This window comes from Panthera pardus, unplaced genomic scaffold (assembly GCF_024362965.1).
Source record: "Panthera pardus isolate Hobbes unplaced genomic scaffold, ASM2436296v1 HiC_scaffold_2, whole genome shotgun sequence".
Lineage (NCBI taxonomy): Eukaryota > Metazoa > Chordata > Mammalia > Carnivora > Felidae > Panthera > Panthera pardus.
In genome coordinates, this window is record NW_026526765.1 from 56,262,231 (window position 1) to 56,284,826 (window position 22,596).

Sequence of the window (22,596 nt, forward strand, 5' to 3'; positions counted from 1 at the left end):
AGAAAAGATGCCCTATGTCATCTGGTAGCCAGAATTCTAACCTGATTTCATGAACAAACTGTGAACTATATGTAGAACCTAATAGTTTAGAGAAATAATTAAATCTGTATGTTTTAATGCTAGAAGGAGGTCCAAATATCATCTGATCTGATCAGATGAAATGTGATGATAAAAGCTGAGACATGTCTAGTCATTCTTCAGCATTACACCACCCCCCCATCCCCACCATCTTAACCTCTTAGAAACAGCCTTAACTATTCTAGTTCCAGATTTGTGACCCATGGGTTATGAGCTTTTCCTATTTTCTTAGGATTTACTGCCTTAATTTTGCAGTTTTCTTTCTTTTTTTCTTTTGCTTGTCTCGTCTTTTCTGTCCACATTGACCAGCCATTTTACTATCATAGGGTTTTAAATTATTTAGAAGAGTAAAGAATGCTGTTGGCCACCAAATCCAATCTAACGTCTTCAATCCTGGATAAGAGAACAAAACCCAGTGTGGTCATATAAGTTTCCCAGTATGGCCCAGCCATATCGTAATATGTATAGCAAATTCTCTTTGTGATGATCTTAGCTGCCTAACTTATTTGCAAATATAAACTCCAATTTTATAAGGGTCAGTTAAAGCATCTCTCTTGCTCCATTTCAGTTATACTGGATTAATAGCCAGCAAATACTGTTTGTGGCAGGTATCTTCAGAATCAGGAGAGAAATAAATGGTACTGAGTGATAAAATTGTCATTATTGCAGTAGATCCTAAAACTGTTAATTGACTATTAGCACACGATAGAAGGGTAGTTCGTGATATTCATTATTGTTGTCTTGGAAGAGCTAGAATAAGAAGATGGATTTCAACATGAACACCAGTCTTAAGATAAATATTTCCATATTAAATATATTGAACATTTTATATACCATATAAGACGTGCAAAATAGAATCTGTGAAAATGTACAATTTCATGTATATAGTAACACACATTCACGTGTACATTGTGTGTGTGTGTGTGTGTGTGTGTGTGTTTAGTGTTTAGTTCCTATCTATATACTATAGTATGGTTCAAAAGTACCTTTTCTGTTAAAACTACTGAAGCTTGATTCCCAACACCTTGCTATCTTATCTTCTTTCCCTTCAATCTCTCAGTTAATAGGATTTCTATAAACCTCTACGACAGTGGGCTTGGTAGCTCAGCAGATTAGTCTGTGGGCTTTCATCCTTGGAACCTGGTTCAAATTCAGTCCCGACCAAGATGTCCAATAATCCTCCATGGGCGGATTGCTCTCAAAGAGCATGAAGCCTAGTTTCTCTTTGAACCAGACTTGGAGCTGTTTTTATATCCATCTTAGACTTGAGGTTTCATTCATGAAACTGAGAAAAAAATATGAAACATGGGCATTTGATTTTGGGTTCTGACTAGTTTCCCTTCTGAGGGAAAACAAAAACAAAAACAAAAAAACTCAGTACACTGTCTCATGGGATGAAAAAAAAAGAAGTATTCCTATTTCTCTCCATAATCATCACTGTGCTACAAATAGCTAAAAGTAAAGCAATATTGTTTTTGCGTGTCTTTACAACCCCTTTTTACAAGGGTCTGACAGTAGTTTCCACTGTCCCCTAATACCATGTTCTAACTGTATTATTACTCACCAAAAGACTAATTTTAGAGAGATTTCACCATGTTACTCCATTAATTAAAAACCTGTAATGATGCTTCTTTGTTGTCTGTTCTGCAATAGATTCAAATATTCCTGAATTGCAAGTTGCAACTTACAAAACTTTCGTATTTATTTTTCTTTTCTACAGTTAGCAACTTTCTAATTAGTCAGGAAAACTTGCCATACAGCATACTTTTTAAATACCTGAGCATTTAATTCTGTTACCTCTGCCCACCCCATTCCTTTCCACCTGCTGGATTATGCCGTCAGTCTTCTTTTTCAGTACTACTTCTCCTTTATGGGCTGACTGACTTCATCTCCTCCCATAAGCTATGTTTCTGCCTATCACTCAACAAAAGATCAAACTCCTATAAGGTATATCAGAAAGAGTACTAAATTAGAAATTGGGAAACAGCTTTCTATTCATTTCTATTTCAGTGATTAGCTGTATACCTAGAGCAAGATATTTATGATGTTGGTGATAATATAATAAAAATTATAGTTATTTCCTGAGTGCCTGCTAGATTCTAGGTAGGGTTCTGGGTATTCTTTCTAAGCCTTATTTCAACATGACACCATGAATATATAACCCTAATATTCAACCCTAAAAATAGCTTATATGTAAGACTCACTAGCCCTTTTAATAGAAAAAAGTAGAGAACTTTAGGCAACTTGCCAGGTAGCAATACAGCCTAGATTTCAACCCGGTTTTGTTTGATCGCTTTATCTCATTTTTAAATAGTGAAGCTGCCATTTCTCTTCTCTGAATCTGAGTTTCACCTATCAAATGAGAAAGATGATCGTGAGGTCCTTCCAGCTCAAGAATTGGAATGGTTGTATACATTCTTATTTCCACAGTGTCACAAAACATTTTTCTTTAACTATTTATTACAGGTTAGATTTCTCCTCTTTGATGAACATATATATATGTGTGTGTGTGTGTGTGTGTGTACACACACATGTACATATATATGTATATGTATAAGACAATCAATCCTGGGTATTCAGTTAAGGTATTTTTCACCCGTCAGTGAACAAAAATTTTAAAAATATATAGCTTACAACATTTTATTTGCACTAAAACCAGAAATAAAACACTGCAGAACCACTTAATTGAAAGATTTACTCAACAAGGGCCTGAATCTTCCCTACTTGGAAAAACATTTTATTTTAAGCAAGTGGGACATAGTGTTGAGCAGTTTCTATAAACTAAAACTTAAGAGATTTGAATATTCTTAATGTCTTTTTTTTTTACACAATCCCAATAGTATGAACTTTCAAACCCTTTAAAATGGGAAAAGATTAAGAATGGCATATAATTTTGAAAGAAACTATTGCCTATTATTAGTAATTATAATAGATTTATTCAGAATGAATAATATCTAGAAAATGTTCATGACCTTTTATTTCCAAAAAAATGGTGCAGAAGCTGGATGGCTAGAAAATTTTTCATTAGAAATCAACTGAGTCTTCAAATCTATTCTCACAAATATTTGTCAAAATACAAACTGAATGTTAAGAAAAATGTTAATCTTCTAATAAATTTCTTTCTTTTATGCAGACACCCTAAGTTAATAGATATCATGTTGGAATGATGAGAATATACATTTCCATTCGCAAATTATAATACTGAAATTTGTTCTTTCATGTTTCTGTTTATTTTATTCACTCATTACTTGCATAATGGAGAACAGTAGTTAAATTTTTAGCAACTTCCTAGTTACTTATGCTTACATTTTATTGGTGCCAAATTAGATGTGAACAGCCAGTTTGATTTGCTGGAGTTGTCATTAGTGTATCAAACCAGAAAACATTTAGTTGTTGGTCAGTCTGCCTAGAGTCTTTCAAGTCCCTACCTTAGCCTCAAGAAAACTAGGATATTTTCTTCCTTAAGAAAAGCATTTCTCAACTTATCAATATCATCACCACTATTTAATCAACAATTTAAATGAAATACTGTGACACAATCATTTTGGAATCACTCAAAATTAGATTTCGAATCTTGGTGTCACTAGGTATTGGTCACTACAATAATCCCTTCATAACTCTCTATTTCCTTATTCTAGAATATAAACAGTAAAAGCAATATTTCTATGGTGTTAATGTAAGGATTGAAGGAAGTCCTACATTCTGAGTTTGTCAGAATGCTTTGCACATAATACATGTTCAATTAATGTTTGGCAAATTAGGCATAGTTAATGCGATCTCGATGGCATGGTTGAGGAAAATTTCAATAGTTTTCAAGAAGAAAGACATAGTTGGGTGAGTGGAGATAATGAGCTATTTAAGAACATACTAGTTTTGTACCTTCTCGTTGCATGTGCTTCAATCTATATTTAAAAAATAGTCTGGAATGAATGTATTCTAGGATTCAGTTTATTGTATACTATTCTTTTTCATCCTATACAGTTCATGCATTTATTCATATCTCTTCTATAGAAATAGAAGAAATAGGGTAATAAAAAGTTTATATAAAGATGCATCTAGACATAATGGCTAAGACTCACCCATAGTATGGGGGGGGCTATAATCTGGAATTTGGTGATATTCTAAATAGTTTATCAGCCTGCAGTAGAGGAACTTAACCAACACCCACGTTTGTGCTGTCTGATCTTAGCATACCTCACTCATTTATTTTTTTTTAAGAAAAATTTCATTACCATGTACCAAAAACTGTCTTAATGAAAGGTATATCATCATAAATGAAAAATGCATCTTACATCTGTGGATTTAATAGTCTAGAGAAGTGGTTGGAAAACTGTAGGCCACAGATTACATCTGTGTAGCCCATTACCTAGTTTTGGACCACAGCCACAATAATTATTTAAAATATTGTCGTGACAGCTTTTGCCCTGGAAAGGGAGACTTCAGTAGTTCCCACAGAGACCTGGGTGCTGCGAAACCTAAAATATTTTCTGTCTGTCCCTTTGCCAAAAGTATTTGCTAACCCCTGGTCTACAGGTAGAAATAGACATTGAATAAAGAAATGGATGCACATTTAATTTTAATGAAATCATGGCAAGTGCTAGTAAAGAAAATAATATGGCAGACCTAATTTGAGTGGTGTTGTTAGGCTTCCATTACAATAACATGGATAAAACCCCCAATCTCAGTGTCCTAACACAATAGAAGTTTGTTTTTTGTTCACATAAAACCAGCTGTCCTCCAGCCAACTCCTTAGGGCATGTGTCCTTGTGGTACTTCAGTGATCCCTAGGTCCTCTGGCTCCACTGTTTCAACAAGTTCACTGTTAAAAAGGAAGAAAGTCTGAAAGAATCATGTAATAGGTTTTCACTGACCCAGCCTAGAAGTGACATTTGTCATTTGTTCACATGTCATTGGCCAGTACTTGTCATATGGTTGTGTTTAACTTCAGAGAACTGGGAAGTATCTCCCAGGTGAGTCAGAAGGAATGGAAGTCCAGAAATTGTTGAGGACTGATAATATTCGCTCCATCAGAGAAGTATTTCTGAGAAAGTTATATTTAATCTGAAACGTGAAGATAGAGAATGAGGCAGGCAAGTAATGAGGAAACAGGATCTGACAGAGGAAGCAGGATTTGAGAAGATGAAAAAAACAAAAAAGTAAAGCTTTGATGTGTTCCAAGAATCAAAGAAGACCAATAAGTTATAGGAAAAGTAGAGTAAGATGCGATTAAGGCAGAATTCAGGAGAAAGATCAGGCAGGGACTTCTAAGCTCTGTGTATGTTTGAATATTATTCAATTGGCAGTCAGTGAAAGGTTTGAAACACAGGACATCGTTTCATTTATGTTGTAAAAGAACCACATTACCTTCTGAGCAGAGAATGGATTGGAGAATTTGTCTATGTCAGGTAAGCCCAGATGAAATTCTTTCTTTTTTTATTATGAATTTCTTTGCCATCTCATTTATGGGTATGGAAAAAAATAATTAATTATTTTGCCACTGAAGGTCATAAAACAGTTATAAGAATTAATAAAAAGAGAATTATTCTATTAAAGAGATTAAGCCATACACATAAGCCGAAAAGTTATTTCCTTGAGAAATTCAACCTAATACTTGCCACAAATCCCCCAGACCCATCCCTGTTCATATAGATTATGCACTAGCAAGGAGACAGAGATTAATGATGAAGAACTGTATCAGGAGCCTCTTTTGTTTTCCTTGCTATAAAATTTAGCTTATGGAACCATTCTGTCCTGAAAGAAAGCCCATGTTTGTTCTCTTGTTTTCATTCCCTTTTTCTCTTCAGGTGCCATAGAGCTTTTATATCTTAAAGAGATGGATTTTTACGAAACAGGAAAATAACATTTTTTGGTTGACTCTTAGGTGTAAATTTTGTAAATACTAGGTAATAAATCATGGAGGTCCAAATAATATATGTGAAATTATAAATGTGATTTTGATGTTTTCATGACTAGCTAAACAACATAACTCATCCACAGTGCAATCACACCTTTTATAACAATTCTTATATACATATATCAGGTTAATTATAGCCTGCATATCTGACAAGAATTTTATGACAGCTGAAAACAGTTTTCATTTCTCTTTGTAAGTAGGTGATATCTTTTCTTATTTGGAGATCATTTTATTATTTGTATTCAGCATGAGCTATAAAGAATGTTCTAAAATCCACAGTTCAAGTTTATGAGATTGATAAGATTCTAAATGCAATTCTATGGATTCTTTTCCCAACTAAAGTTAATCCTAAGTTTTGCCCACACATCACCTTCTTACAAACACTTCCTATAAGGACCCAAGTAAGAACCGGCTCCTTTGATGACTATTGGCTCTAGAACAATTTGCCTGGAATGAGAAACAATTTGCATCTTGTCTCTTCAACAAGGAATTTTCTGTAGAGTCCTCTTGCCTCTAACACTCACTATAACTGAAGGAGTAAAACCTCCTTTGGAGGCACAATAGTATTCAAAAAATAAAGTGTTCTGATTTTGTAGGTATCTTTGTGTGTCACCAGAGGAGTGAGGGATAAATTCACAAGAAATGACACTTGCCGGGGCATTTGGGTGGCTGTCATTTATGTGTCCAGTTTTGGCTCAGGTCATGATCTCATGGTTCATGAATTCAAGCTCCACATGGAGCTCTGTGCTGTCTGCACAGAGCCAGCTTTGGATCCTCTGTCCTTCTCTCTCTTTGTCCCTCCCCCATTTTCTCTCTCTTTCTCTCAAAAATAAGTAAACATTAAAAAAAATTTTTAAAAAAATAAAAAAAGAAATGACACTTCCCTTCTCAATAATATTTGAGTTGGGAAGTGGGATGAACAAAAATCTATATTTGAAAAATATAAACTGTGGTTCTATTGGTTCTGTGACAGCATGAGAATCACACATTTAATCAGGAAAAAAAAAAAATAAAGCACAAATTACAAGTTTCTTTTCCACGTAGAACATTGCCATATCAGTTTGCCAATGGATCCTCAATGATAGTTTTTCATGCTGTATATATGAGAACTAGCACACTTTTATTTTGATAACTTCAAAAATTATATGATTAATTAAAACAAATGATACTGGAAAACTTGGTGGAATTAAAAAGAACTGTTAGAATTACAGTAGTTAATTTGGGTGCTTCATATGTGCCTGACACTGTGCTAAGTACTTTTCACGTATCTTCTCTTTTAGTCCTTACCAAAACTATAAGGTAGAGATATTATTATTCCCATTTTACAGGATAGGAAATTTAATCTTAAGCATTTGTTTGATGTTATGGGGCAAAAACACGTGGAAGATCAGAGATTTAAAAAAATCTAGTTAGGGGCACCTGGGTGGCTCAGTCGGTTAAGCATCGACTTCAGCTCAGGTCATGATCTCGCGGTCCATGAGTTCGAGCTCCGCGTCGGGCTCTGTGCTGACAGCTCAGAGCCTGGAGCCTGTTTTGGATTCTATGTCTCCCTATCTCTCTGACCTTCCCCCATTCATGCTGTTTCTCTCTGTCTCAAAAATAAATAAACGTTAAAAAAATTTAAAAAAAATCTAGTTATTTTCTTCAGACCCAATTTTTAATTTTAGTTTTCCCTAATTTACATTCTATTAATAAACAAAACAAACAAAAAAATATTTTTGCATATTCTCAAAAGGCACCATGTTTGGATAGTAGTTTGGCACAGGGATGAAATGGATTACTGATACTTCAATGATCATAAGCATAGAGCAGTCTTTAATGGAATGCTACAAATCTCTAAGCCACTTGACAACTTTTTTTTTTTTTTTTTAATAATACAGGTAAGTGTTTACACGGCTGTTTACAAAAAAAAAAAAAAAAAGAAAAAAGTGTATATCTCTATATAGATGATTATGAGGAGATAACAAACACCAGGATGGCTGTCACACAATTTAAAACAGTAAACATATTCTAGCATATTTTATCTTAATTAAAATAAGTTTTTAACTTGGGTCAGAAAAATTATAAAAGTTAGCTGTTCAAAATAAACAAAATGTTTGAGTATGCTCACATATCAGTAGGCACTTTCACTAAATGAAGTATTTTAAGCTTTGCAATCAATCATTATCTATTAAAAAAACAGATAAGTCTTTTAAAAAGTTGAATAACTCATCAGGGTCACAGAGCTAGTAAGTAGAGAAGGAATTCAAGAATAGATCTTTCTGTCACCAAAGTCATTATATGTACGTGTGAGTGTGGGTGTGTTTTTTACCTGTGAAACATTACTTTCGATCCGGTGTGTTGTAAATAATATCATGTGAAAAAACAGGTTTTAATTAAAAACTCAATTAGCAAGAGTTAACAAATCTGCATAACTAAACATCAAATACAGGATTTCCTTTTATTAATTAAACTATGGTTTCTGGAGCAAGAAAGGAGTTAGTCTGGCCCTGCTTCACTCTGAAGTGTTCATACGCCACTTGGAAACCTGGCATGCAGACACGGTCACATACTTGAGAAACAGCACTGACAGTTGGCATAGAGCAGAGATAGACACAAAGCTGACAAACCATCTTTCAGGAGGGACAGTGAAAAGAATGGAAGCTGTTCGTTAGAGAATTAAAAAAAGAGGGGTAGGGGTAGCAATTGGTTTAGAGAAAACAACTGTCTTTATATTTTAAACTTGGTATAAAGATAATTAATATTTCCTTCTTAAGTCCAAGATAAGTAACTTCAGGAGTGGAAGTTTTTTCTTTGGGACTTGAGAGTCAGAGCTTGGGATAGTTGTGATTGCTTTAATCTGTGACTTTCTAATTTGTTCTTAAATTCTGGATAATACCAATGATTGTTTTCAAGCATGGCAATATATTTTATTTTTTTAAATATTGTCTGACATGTGCTTAGAGAGGTTGAGAGGGTTGGGAATGATTTCACATTAGTCCTCCATTTTGAAGGAAAGTTCCAAAGCTGCTTCATTCATATTATCCTTCTATAGTTTTGGAAAGGTGGGAAAGCAGCTTGGCACAAGTCTAGGACCAGAAATCCAGTCTTAGGAATCTCTCACTCTTTATAACCATTAGACTACACTGTTTTGAGTTTATAAGTGAATTGTGTCATCTTCTCCAAGATATGGAGTATTCTTAAATTGTCAACTAAGATACCAACAGTAGGGGTACCCCAGTGGCTCAGTTGGTTAAGCATCTGACTTCGGCTCAGGTCATGATCTCATGGTTTGTGAGTTTGAGCCCCACATTGGGCTCTGTGCTGACAGCATAGAGCCAGGAGCCTGCTGCGGATTCTGTGTCTCCCTCTCTCTCTGACCCTCCCCCTCTCATGCTGTGTTTGTGTGTGTGTGTGTGTGTGTGTGTGTGTGTCTCAAAAATAAACAAACATTTAAAAAATTAAAATTAAAAAAAGAAAAGCTTCCATTGTATCTCAGCCCTCTCTTTCATGGCCCATAACCCTTATTCAGCAAGTTATGTTGGGGGTCCAGCCTAATTCCCATCGCGCTATGGTGTCAACCTGTTGCCTCAGTCCTTTTGGATTGAAGTTAAACAAAAATTTCTTTAAAATGTAATTTTTTTGGATAGTAAGGTATTGCATTTAGCCATAAAACTGGGCCCTGTTTCATTGGATATTGGAAACTTGAAGGACTGTTTGCAGGTATTTATTTGCATTGGGACTTTTATTTAAAAATGTTTCCTATGAAATTCTTACATATTAATCAATTTTATTTATGTTATTTATAATGTTTATAATCTTTAATGTTTTAATTATACACACACACACACACACACATGCATATATAAAGTAGTACAATAGACATGCATAGAATAAACCTGTGACCATGTGTATGCATGGCACACAATTGCTTGCATATATGTGAGAGGGGTTTTTTGTGTGTGCTTTGTTTTTTTTTACAAATTAATTTCTACAGTACCAACTAAGCCCTGTTCAATCTCTTCTAAGGGAGATTTAAACATTTTCTAGTTCAAAGTCCTGTCATTGCTCTGCACTTTGTAGCTTGCAAATTCTGGCAGTTATTTCTAATAATTTATTACTCTAAATTAAAGCCATTCAATTAATGCCATACAGTTCAACTTTGTGAGGTTTATTAATATTTTCTCTTCTTCAGTTCTCTGTTATATGGGGGCATAGACTAAGAGCCATGGGGTTTTTAAGCTGCCATATGATTAATAGTGTGGCACCTGAATTTGGCATCTGGCAAGTATATAATAATCCCCTACCTGTAAAAGATAAATGAAGCACTCTTAAGGCTGGATATTGTATTCATTTTTTTTTTTAAGAAAGAAGAATAAAAGAATAAAATTTAGGTTCTGGAGGAATTCTTACCTAAATAAGTTTAGTGACCGGTATTTTGTGTCAGGTCAATTTATCCATTTCATTCAAGCAAATATTTACCAAGAGTCTTTACTATGTTTTAGGTCCTCTTGTACTTGATGTGGATGTGGATACAGCCGTGAACAAAACAGACAGATATCCCTGCTTGCATAACGTTTACCTTCTAGCGGGGAGAGATAAAAAGTAAAGAAAGTAACGAAGCACAATATGTATCTGTGATAGACATCAATAAGTGCCATGGAGAAAAGGAGAAAGGATGGAAGTTGCCTGAAGGGACTGAGGGAAGATATAATCTTGTATGTGATGGCCAGGGAGGCCACACTGAGAAAGGGACATTTCAATAAGGAGGCAGGAGCTGAGGCAGGGAGACCTGCGCACTCAGAGGAAGAGTGTTCTGAGAGCAGAGGGCTGACTGTGATGAGGCCTTGAAGCAGCAGACTATGTGTAATGTTCAAAGCACAGAAAAGTGGTTTCTTGATGGCCCACCTCCCTTGAAAAACATCCAATGGCATTCCATTTTACACAGAATAAAAACTAAAGGCTTTATAGTGGCTATAAGACCGTGTAATATTTAAGTAATATTCAGAATAATATATTGCAGGGATTCATGTGGAAGCAGCATGGGGGAAAGGTGAGCATTTAGAGGGCGATTAAAATAACCAGGGACTGATGATAGCAGACTGGACCAGGATGGAAACATGGAAACACTGGCAGTAAAGTGTTCAAATTGTGTATATGTTCTGAAAGTAGCAGCAACATAATTTGTTGATAAGTCTCAAAAGGGGTTGAGAGAAGGAGAGAAGCCACACAAAATTCCTAGGTATTTGTCTTGAGTAAGTGGAAAAAAAAATAAAATGGCTATCTACAGTTGAATTCCAAAGGAGGAAACCACAAAAGAAAAGGAAAAGGAACCATTTGCTAATTGCTTTTCAGACACACGAAAAATGCTATGTCTTTCTAGAAATCAGAAAACTAACCTGACCAATAAGTGGCAGAGATCTCATGCATATGCAGGTTTTTCTGACCTCAAAGTCTCGATTTCCCTGTATGTTGAAATGGGAAGTTTTCAAGTAGATTGTTGAGAAGACACCTGCTATCAGTTTGGAAGATAAGGTGGTTTCAAGAAGATAGTCATAGTATAGGTTTTTAAGAGTCATATTCTGTGCTCTCACCTAAGGTAACTCATTGTGGCACAAGTATCTTCTTTCTACAAAGATATAGCATTCCTTGTGTGAAATTAAGTAATTACTAACATCAGTAAATAAATTGGTGTCTAGCACTAGTCAGATGCTTAATAAGTAGAAGCTACTCTCGTTATTATAACTATTATAAACTTTGTCATTTGGTTGAAATTAAAGGCTACCTGTTGCATATTTGTCGAGCCCCTTTAAGGCATATTAAAATACTACACTTTGCTGAGTTTATATAATTATTTTATGGCTGCTCATGAATTTATCAACTTACTTGTTTTTTAAACGTGTAAAAGACTGGAAAAAATAGGTAATCACAATATAATTTTCCTGGTCTTCTGGTTGAAATCTAGCCCAACTGGAAACAATTTTGTTTAACATGGGGGCCTAGATATTATATATGAGTCATAAACACTACATCCCTCTTTCAGCACTAATTATATAAATCAGTAGATATTTTAGAGCATGCATCTTATCGATCAAATCCAGACATACTATGCTATCTCTAAATTATTTTATGAAAGTGATTGCCTTTATTAAAATTGATTTTCTTCTCCAGTTGAAGACTTTGTCTCCTACTTAGGATGGAAATGTTTCCTTTCAGCCAAAGCAAGCTAGTCACAGGCTTAGAAAAATGGCCTGAGGTCTCCTGATGCAAGTCTACCATTAAGAAATATTTATAATAATAAATATGAATAATTAATATTATTGTTATTAATATTAATACTGTTCATATATGTATTTATTATTCTTTTTTAGCCTCCAAAATGTTTTATATGTGTCCTTGTTTCTAGGAAAACAGAATATAATTTATTAACTTTTTCAACATTCATCCATTCAGCCTTCTTATATTCACCCCCTACACCAGGTTATGTGTGAATTATAAAGCAATACTTGAGAAATAGTCTCCTGCCCTAAAGAAGAATAATCTCTAGAGTACTACTTTCTAAACTGAGGTCAAAGGTATATTGTTTCCGAAGATGAAAATAGGTGTACTGAGGATATAAACTGGATAATCAAAGCATTAATAATACTTCTTTGCTATAAGACATCTCAAAGGCTTTATAAGCTGTAGAATATTTTGACTTTCCAAAGACTTGATAAATAAAAAAAAAAGCATTGTCTAAACTTATTTGATCAAGAAACATTTATTCACTTGAGAGTTTTAGAATATTATTCATCACTAAGAAGTGCTAGTCTGATGTTACGCTACCATCTACCCAGTAAATTACAACTTCAATATCATGCTGACAGTCATTTAGCCAATGAACAAGTTAATGTAATGAAATTTTTACAATTACAATGTTGGTACTTGAGGGTCACTTAAAGATCATTTAATCACTATGCCCTTTTCCCAACCTTTGCCTCTACTTTATACACACTATTTATGAGCCAATTCAAAAAGCTATCTTCACAGTGGCATCCATCGCAGGTTGGTCTATTCGTCCTACAGTTCCATTCAATCTGAAGCTATGCTATAATGGGCATCATGGCATGCATCAGAGTCATCTGAGACTAGAAATAAGTTTATGCCTACAGCCCCTTGTGTTATGAAGTCAAGGACCATGCTTATGTTTTCTTTGTATGCAATGCTGAATTACTTTCAGAGGCTCTAAGTACCAAACCCAGAAAGGTCCATCCCCCATATAAATTCAAACATTTACATTCACTGTGCTCATCTTAAGAGCAAAGCACTTTTCTATACACTGGGGGGTTACCAAACGCGGGGGGGGGACAAACAATGTGTCTACTATCATGGAGCTTATATTACAGTAGGTGAGTCAGACAATAAGCAAAGTGGTAAATAAATATGCAATATAATGGCATGGGATAATACCTTTATAAAGGAAAATAGAGCAGAATAAAAAGATTATAAGTGATTTAGTAAGGGCTCCCTGGAAGTAAAAATACTCCATTTGAAGAAATAGTTAAGTACAGAGACCCTAAGATGAGAGAGAGGGTGTACTGTGTTCAAAGAATAGCAGATAAGTCAAAAAAAAAAAAAAAAAAAAAAAAAAGAAGGATTAAAGAAGAGAACCATGAAAATAAATCAGAACAAATTAATAGGGGTCATTTGTTAATTCATATTTGAACTAAAGTTACATATAATTTAGATGTAAGATAAATTTAAAATAACCTTAGTGGGGTTTGTTTTGTTTTGTTTTGTTTGAATTTAATACACTCGTCATCCAGTAAAGAAGCTGGTTGGCCATTCTCTCCTCTAACTCAGTGTCAGTTGTAGAGACTAACAACCTGGTAAAATGGAAGCAACTGTTTTTTTTTCTCCTTAAAAAAACTTTTCACTGAGGTGAAATTTACACGACAAAAATTTAACCATTGTCAGCAAACACTTCAGTAACATTCAGGACATTCACAGTGCTGTGCAGCTACCACCTGTATCTAGTTCCAAAGCATTTTCCTCACCCAAAAGGAAGCTCTTTACACATTAAGCAGTTGCTCTCCTACCTACCACTCACTGTGGGACCTGAAAGCCACCAATTTGTTTTCTATCTCAACAAATATGATTTTTTTCAGCCTTAATGAAATCTAATTGACAAATGCAGTTGTAAGATTTTAAGCATACCACATGATGATTTGATAAATGCATATATTTTACATTGTGAAAGGATCACATTTTTATTTAAATTCCAATCAGTTAACATAGAGTGTAATATTAATTTTAGGTGTAGAATTTAGTGATTCATCACTTAACCCCCCACCCCTTAGTAGTTTTTTTTAATTTTAAATTTCTAGATAAGTTCATTGAGGTCTACACTATTCTATTTTACATTGTGCTCTTACTTTGCTAGGGTCTTAAGTACATAATCTGGCTTTCCTCCAAACACGTAGCAGAAGTAACTTCTTAACATAGGTTGCATAAATTTTGTCTAATCTATTTACCCCCACTCCAACACAGACTTTAATTTTGTAGAGAAGGGCTTTAGGTAATTAACGATTAGATTACTTATTCAAGATTACTTCATGAGTTATCACAAATCTAGACCCAATACTTGGATCTCACAGTAAATCTCACTTCTTACAGTTTATGTAAGAACACTAAGCAGTGAATTTGGAAAAGGTTTGCGCCTTCTTTGTGTCACACACCTGAGAAGTTTTTGGTGAATATGAAGAAAGAACATAAATCTTTACTGGAATATCCACCTTCATACACACAGCTATTCTAACGAACTGTACTAACAACCATCTCACTTACAATTAAGGGTCTAAGAAAGCATTCAAAAAGGAATAAGAGAAAAGGAAATGCTGGAGATGAATGCAAATGCATGTGTTGCTTTCCTCCAGGGATCTAAATCAAATCCTCATTGTATAATTTGATTTGGTTACTCATTGTTTCTAATTAGAAATAATCACATTTACATGATTTCCCCCTCCTTTTTAGTTTCTCACCAAAATTGCTTTGCTCAATTATGCCACTTTATGGTTTCATATAATTTGTATCTCTTGACTCAACAGTTCCCCACATCATTTGGAATGTGTTTTATTTTTTTTAAGTGAAAGTTTAAGAGCTATTCTCAAACTGATTGTGAGACTTAAGTAGCTCCAGTAAGCACAGAAGCATGCTAAAAGCAAACTGAGGAATACTTGAAAGTTCAAAACTAGAATGATGCTTATTACTAACTATATGTGAAATTAATTAAAGATTTAATTATTTGAGGAAAAATAAATTGGCAGTTTCTACTTTTTGAGTCATTAAAAACCTGCCTATTGCTCTAGGGATTTTGAATGCATGTAAAAAAAATAGACTACCAAGCTTTGATGTTGCAAGATTTATTTAAATAGGAATTAACTTAAGTATATGTTGCAGTCTTAGTTTTTTTATCCCAAATATGCCAACCTATTTCTTCTCTAAAACAGTATGTATAAATGTGTGTGTTCACCCAGTTATTTAAGTATTATTAAATAATTTTTCCTTCTTTATGAAATCCCATTTTTATAAAATGGTGTTTAGAGTTAAAGAAGAATTTCAGGCTCATTTATAAATAAAGAAACCAAAACTGGTGAATGTGTGATGGCCCACGGTTACACAGCTAGCTAAACACGGAACTAATAGGAGCATGGATGTTCTGTACATTAGTGCTCATTCTGCTACTTGAGATACCAGTAATAGGGGGACATAAAGGAAAGAATGGGAATAGACATATTTTTATTTATTTTATTTTTTACTTTAATTTTTTTAATGTTTGTTTGTTTATTTATTTATTTATTTATTTATTTATTTATTTAGCAAGAGAGAGAGAGACAGAGCATGAGTTAGGGAGTGGCAGAAAGTGAGAGACACACACCCAGAATCTGAAGCAGTCTCCAGGCTCTGACTGAGCTACCCAGGTGTCCCTATTTTTGTTGTTTGTTTGTTTGTTTGTTTGTTTGTTTGTTTGTTTGTTTGTTTTAGAGAGAGAGTTGGGGAGAGGGGCAGACAGGTAGAGAGCAAGAATCTTAAGGAGGCTCCTTGCTCAGCACAGAGTCTGATGTAGGGTTTAATCCCATGACCCTGGGATTATGACCTGAGCTGAAATCAAGAGTTGGATGCTTAACTGACTGAGCCACCCAAGCTCCCTTGGAATAGAAATATTAAAAGCATTTCTTTTCTTTAATCCTATACATTTATGTAGTAATCTACTAGAAAAACTTAAAAAAAAATGTTGATGGAACACATACCTATTGTATACTTATTATGTGTTATCATCTATTCAAAATGCTGAGGCTTTAATGATGCACAGGATAAAAAATTTACATTTTTAGTGAAAATAAAAATATTACACAAGTATATAAACAATATAAATTCATGGATATGCGATAAAGAAACCAAAAATGATGTATTAAGAGAGTGAGCAGAGTCCATTGTTGGTGGTTTTTGGTTGATTGGGTGATCAGAATGGTATCTCTGAAGAAGTGGAGAACTGATTAAAGAAATCAGGAACCAAACATAGGAATGAATAACTGGGGATTAGTGTTGTAAGAATTACATGTAGCAAATACATGCTAAGGCTTTGAGATGAGAGTGAATTTATCAGATTGAGGTCCATATGACACCATATGATCAGTCCAACATAGCTGAAAGGTTGGTAGATGAAGGTAAAGCAGAAAGGAATGAGATAACCTAGGGCCCTGAAGTCCATGAAAACATATCTGGACTTTAGACTATAAGCATTTTTCCTTAAAAATCCACTGAAAGAATTCTAACTTGATAGCTGCCCATGCCTATGACCCAGTGAATTGGATTTACTTCCTTTCAGATTCAAAATTTTAAATTATATTGAACATCAGGTACAGGAAAATATACTTATGTATTCTAACAAAGTACAGACTAAGAATTTTCTCTTATTTGCAATAATTTTTATTTTCAAACTGTATATCATTTTCATGTAGAGAAACAGCATCTAGACACAGTACAAACTTCTAAAAACAGAGATAATCAGATAAAAATGTATCTAAAAAGATGATCTATATTATTTCAGCACTAATAATGGAATTCCCCATGCAGATATTTGGGTTATTTCTTACCCTTTGAAATAATTTGTGTTTTCCAGAGCCATAGGTAAAATATAACCTGTGTGTCAAAGGAAAAGATAACCAATGTAATTATTACCGTAAAGATAACCAAGTAATGTAATGTTTTCTGACTTTCTGTGTTTCCGAATTTTAAATTAATTCAGATTACCTATAAGTATAACATAAGACATGAGTGTTTTTAATTGAATTGTTATATACACATGTATAAAGTGTTGCTATTTCTGTTGAACCCCTTCCAATTCATCAATCTGCTCAGTTACCTAAGATTGTTTATTGTGCATCAGAGGTTAAGTATAAAAGCAGTGTTTATGTGATGCCTTGCATAGGAGAGCAAAGTAATTAGGAATGCTTTTAACACCTTGAGTAAAAGGAAAACAGTAGTAAACAGAGAATCAAATAGTGATTTAAAGAGTCACTAGCCAAATCAAGTGTGGCCATTCCAGATGTAGATCTCTATAAACTGGTAATTGTTTAAAAAAAAAAAAAAAAAGATTTATTTATTTATTTGTTTTCAAAGAGTCAGAGTGAGCAGGAGAGAGAGGGGGAGAGAGGGGAAGAGAGAGGGAGAGGGGGACAGAGAGAGAGAGAGAGAGAGAGAGAGAGAATGAATGAGTGAATGAATGAATAAATCCCAAGAAGGCTCCACACTCAGCGAGGAGGCCTTCGCGGTGCTTCATCTCATGACTGCAAGATCATGACCTGAGCCGAAATTAAGAGTTGGACATTTAACCGACCAAGCCCCCCAGGCACCCCTAAAACTGGCAATTTAATGAGAATAATAATACTTTGAAATCAAACAGCCTAGTTTTGAATCTCAGCTCCGATCCCTTGGACCTTGGATAGGTTTCCGTACCATCTTGAGCTTCTATTTTTCTCAATAGAAAAATGGGGATAATAATGCTCACTCTACATAGTTACTGTGGAATTTAACTGATGTCAAGTGTTTAGTAGAGTAACTAGGTTATAATATTTGTATTATACACATACTATGTAAGGTTAAAATACGACTGTATCATTCATTTCCACATTTGGGATGGAAAACTGTATCAAGGCATGTGCATCTAGTTTTCTTTGAACATTTTTCATTTGTTGCCCAGTGATTTTCTTTATCTGCTGCACAGGAGCTCCCAGGTATCTGTCACTTGACAGTTGAGATGTTTAGAGGATTAGTGCATTGAATGGCAGGTTGACTTACATTGCAGTTCTGTTCCTGTGTAGCTTGCCTTCATGTTCTTAAAATACAATATATCACAGACAAGATTGATGATGACAAAAAAGAAAACAGTTCTTATTGTCAAGCTGGACAAACTAACATAACTTCAAAATAAAATTTGGACTGGGATTTCCATTTGCTTGTCTTTTCAAGATAGAGAGAGATGTTTTCTTCCTGAACTGAAAAAAGTAAAAAAACATTAATTCTCCCAAAGAACAGAAAATATGGAATACTTTTAATTGTTTTATGCTTACAAATTACTAGGTCATATTTATCTATACCTGGAATAGCCAAATCTCAACTGGCTGGTATCTTTAAATTAGTATTTGGTTCTAGGTTTACTGTTGTCTTCATTCAAGGCATGAAAAGTATCATCAAATTCTTTCATTAGGAAAAGTGGGATCTCTGGGGAATTTGAATACCAGATGAGCGATTGGGGGAAATGAGCGTTGGAGGCTTTTCCTTACTTTGTTTTCACTCAATGCTTAGATAAAATTATATTTATAATATTAAAAAAACAAAATAATTATAAATGGTATATGAAACAATGGAAATGTTTCCCTCCCATTTTTTCTCCTATCTATCCATTAAAAGCCATTATTGTTTATTTTATATCCTTCCAGAGCACCTTTATGCTGCACACACAAACATGAATATAGATTCTTCATTTAACCCTCTTTTCTAGTAAAAATATAGGAAACCATATGCATTGTTTCTTTATCTTTTTTACTTATTATATACATGTATACACAAATATATTTTTTTCTTTTTTATTGAAGTATAACTAACAGTGTTATATTAGTTTCAGATATGCAATATGATTCAACAGTTCTATTTATTATTCAGTGCTCTTAAAGATAAGTGTATTCTTAATCCATTTCAGCCATGCCCCTATCCACCTCCCCTCTGACAACCACAAGTTTGCTGTCTGTATTTAAGAGTTTGTTTTATTAAGTCTTTTTTCTGTGTTTGTTCCTTTGTTTTGTTTCTTAAATTCAACATATGAGTGAAATCATATGGTATTTCTCTTTCTGTGTCTGACTTATTTCATTTAGGATTATATCCTGTAGGTCTATCCATGTTGTTGCAAATGGCAAGATGTCATTGTGTTTTATGGATGGGTAATATTTTATTGTATGTATATACCACGTCTTCTTTATATATTCATCCATTCACGGATACATGGGTTGCTTTCAGATCTTGACTATTGGGTTGCTTTCAGATCTTGACTATTGTAAGTAATGCTGCGATAAACATAGGGGTGTATATATTCCTCTGAATGAGTGTTTTTGTTTTCTTTGAGTAGACACCAGTAATGGAAATACTGGATTATATAGTAACAGTATTTTTAATTTTCTAAGGTGGCTGTTTTCTAAGGTGGCTGCACCAATTTGCATTCCCACCAGCAGTGCATGAGGGTTCCTTTTTCTCCACATCTTCGCCAGCACTTGTTTCTTGTATTTTTTATTTTATCCATTCTGACAGGTGTGAGATGATATCTCATTGTGGTTTTGATTTGCATTTCCCTGATGATGATGATGTTGACCGTATTTTCATTTTTCTGCTGGCCACCTATATGTCTTCTTTGGAAAAATGTCTATTCCGGGCATCTGCCCGTTTATAAATCAGATAATTGATTGATTTTTTTGGTATTGACTTGTACAGGTTCTTTGTGTATTTTGTATATTAACCCCCTATTGGATATATCATTTGCATATATTAAAACAATCTTCTATCAATGGACATTTTTCATTTCTTGCTATTAAAAATATTACTATAGTGAATAGTTATTACAGAGGACATTTGACACATAAGTATGTTTGTGGGATATGTTCACAATGGTGAAATTTCCAGGTCAGGGTTTCTAATATTGATAACTATTGCTAAATTGTCTTATACAGAGATTAAATTAACTTACATTCCTAGCAGCTATGTTTGAAAACTCATTTCCCCCATAGTCTTTCCAACAGAATTTGTTACTGAATTTCCTTTTGATTAATAGAATAGGTGAAAAAGAATAATTCAGTGTAGTAGCAATTTTGTTCTATTAATATTGTTCAGGATTATCATCTGGGCATATGTTTAAAAATGTTTTTACATTCTTTTCTGTGAGTTGAATGTTCACATTTCTTACTCTTTTTTTTTTTTTTTTTTTTTTTTTTTTTGGTACTGGTTTTAGTGCTTAGCGCACCGATTTCCTAGATCTATATTTATACATTTTGGTGTATGATCACCTTGTGCTGTGGGTTGCAAAATTTTTTTCTCAGTTTGTCATTTATCCTAAAATTAGTGTTTGATATATGTATTTTTTACATTATTGTCAACACAATTGATTAATAATATGTATATATTATTCACTGATTGAGTTATTCCTTTATCCTGCACTAATAGAATACACATTTTTTTCTTAATACAAGAAGAATGATCTTTTCTGTTTTTGTTTCTATTTTGGTTTTTAAATTCTAGATTATTACATTGACATATGATACATTTTTCAATACTTTTTTCCCTGTTTCAGCACCGATTGAAGCTTTCTTTTGTAATACACAGTAAATTTTTGGTGAATATTCTATAAGCACTACTGTAGGAATTCATTAATAGACTATATTATCATTATTTTTGCCACAATTAGTGTATTTCTATTTCTCCTTGTATTTTCTATTATTTATAATTTGTGAATTTAGGGTCAGTATAATTCACATACTATATCATTATAAAACACTCTTATTTGTTTCACATAATAATACTGCATTTATTTGTATATATTGTACTGATATTAAGACCATGATGCATGCTTTAATATTTTATTTTCCTGATACATTTTTTCACATCCATTCATTTTCATACTCCCTCAAGAAGTTTGTTTAGGGATGTCTTTTATACACAGTATAGATTTTGGTTTTGCTCTGTGATCCAATGGGAAAGTTTTGTATTTTTTGTTTCTTATAATTGGTGATTTGGACTCTGCTGTTTGTGTGTATGTGTATAAATATATATATTCACATATATGTGAAATCACATATGTATATATTCATGTATGAAACTAAACACAAGATTTCTCAATCAAAACAGACTATTATTGGTTATAGCAATAAACACACCAGTTCCCCTTGCCCTGATCTTTCTTTTTGTTCAAATTTTCCATTTTCTTATCCTTATTTACTCTAATTACTCTCTTGGTCATATTGTTTCTGTCTTGTCAGGGCATGTAATTTAAAGTGTGATCTCTAACTATAATCTGTGAATCTATTTTATTTTTAATTATGTTATTTAAAATACTCAATACTTATCACTAATCCTTTTCACTCTGATCCCCCACCCCCACAAAAAATCTCTTATTTGGCTAAAGTCATCTAATGGCTTTCTGTTTTTCTAAATAAGGGCTCAAGGGAAATCTGTCCATTGAGTCTTCCATATTCAAAAAATATTTATTTGTTGACTCTTTACATAGGGAACAGCATGGTTGGATAAATAATTTCTTAGATCACATTTCTTTTTCTAATAGGTATAATTTTATCACCTTTCATTTTATTTAATCTTTTATGTGCTTCTCTGGTTTTGAATATTGGTATTTTCAATTTGATGTCAATTTGATGTTGTAATAAAAGATTTGGTCTTTTTATTAGATCTGCTCAAAGGATTTTTTCCATATCATTAAGATCCAGTATTTCAGTAAAGCATATCCCATGTTAACCATTCTGGGTCAATTTTTCTTGGCATATGGTGTGCCTTTTAACCATACAGATTCATGTTTCAATTTATTCAAGAATATGTCCTTGAATGTATCTTCATGTAATTTTCCCATTCAAATATTTTATTTACCTCTACGGCAGAGTCAATTAAGAGTATTATATCTATTTTTTTGCCTTATATCTAAAATTATCTTTTTTGTTTATATAAATATTTTACCTTATAACTTCTTTTTTTCATTCATTTTAATTGTTCTTCGTAGTTCGCATCCACTATATCCCTTATGGTATTTTCCACAGTGTCTGCTCTTTGATATTTTTCTTCCATTTTTTTTCTTTGTTCGTAAAGGTTGTAGTTTTCCTTTCTCCCCACTCCCATGTATTCTTCGGTTTCTGTCAGTTTAATTTTTATTTTATTCTTCTGTATATTTTCTGTGTGCTTTTCCTTGAGGAGGCATTGCCTCATACATATTCTTCTAATCCTCAGAGATATGTTTAGTCAAAATTTTCATGTGTTCTTTAGCAATATTTTTCTTATCAAAACTTTTGCTAGTTTTCCTGGTTTTCTACCTTTTAGTT